General features: G+C 46.8%; 1 pseudogene across 1 annotated transcript in view; it reads left to right on the top strand.

Moving 5' to 3' along the window:
- The first annotated feature begins 809 nt into the window (after positions 1-809).
- LOC100965118 overlaps positions 810-1,090 on the top strand; it is a 1,596-nt pseudogene continuing 1,315 nt past the window's right edge. The window contains exon 1 of the transcript XR_002775170.1: positions 810-1,090. This exon is cut by the window's right edge and continues 1,315 nt beyond it. The product of XR_002775170.1 is annotated as an ornithine decarboxylase pseudogene (transcript).

The following is a 1,090-nucleotide window of genomic DNA, read 5'->3' as shown; positions in this document are numbered from 1 at the left end:
CAGGCTCTTTTGCATTTCATCGGCAGATCACCCATCTCCCAAGTTTTGCTTATCCTTCTGAAGCCAGTAATGTCTATAAACATTGCTAAAATTTCAAGTAGGGGTGATTTGATCTATCTTCTTACTAATGTTCCTGTTCTTTCCCTTATAATAAATTATTTTCCATTTTTATAAGCTACTTTCAATTGTATCTTTAATAAGAGTAACGCATTCAGCCTCTGCAAGAACTATAACTTTTCAGAAATTGAGTGTTTTAGTTAAGGTCTGTTGGGTTGACAATAACAGCAATCAACTTGAGCTACCTTAACTGAAAGGGGAAATTTATTTGAAGGTTCAAGCAGTAATTCACAGAACCTTGAAAGCAGCCAAGCTTCACAACAGCCCAGAGCCAAGACCTGGAAGGCCCCCAGAACCACAGACAGCATTCCCTTTCCACCCGTCCCTGTCTCTTGGTCCTCCGCTGCCTCCTCTCTCCAGGCCATCCTTCTCCAGGCTCTTCCCTCCCGCTTGAGTTTTTGTCACCTCAGCTCAGTCATAAAGAAGGAGTTAACAGAGATCACTAAATCCTAGCACCAAATTCCTAGCAATAAAAATCCAACTGGGTCAGTCCCTGAAGTCGCCGCCCCAGCCCCTCTGCCAGCTGCTCTGGCGCCACCTCGGGCCCGCGTCTCCGGCAGGCGGGGAACCAGGCGCTGATGGGTGTGGCGCCCCTGCGGCTCCAGCTCCCGCTCTGCACGGGTGGCGGCTTCCCAGCTTCTCCATGGGGCTGGTCTGCGGCGCCCAGATGCTCTGAGTTTGTTGCATTTCAGAGAAACATCAAGAAACTATGAACAACATTAATAATGAAGAGTTTGACTGCCACTTCCTTGATGAAGGTTTTACTGCCAAGGACATTCTGGACCAAAAAAATCAATGAAGTTTCCTCTTCTGATGATAAGGATGCCTTCTATGTAGCAGACCTCGGAGATATTCTGAAGAAACACCGAAGATGGCTAAAAGCTCTTCCTCGTGTCACTCCCTTTTATGCAGTCAAATGTAATGACAGTAGAGCCATTGTGAAGACCCTTGCTGCCATTGGGACAGGATTTGA

This window comes from Otolemur garnettii, unplaced genomic scaffold, assembly GCF_000181295.1.
Source record: "Otolemur garnettii isolate 467f Iridium unplaced genomic scaffold, OtoGar3 scaffold00118, whole genome shotgun sequence".
Lineage (NCBI taxonomy): Eukaryota > Metazoa > Chordata > Mammalia > Primates > Galagidae > Otolemur > Otolemur garnettii.
This window is presented reverse-complemented; position numbering and strand designations above follow the sequence as displayed.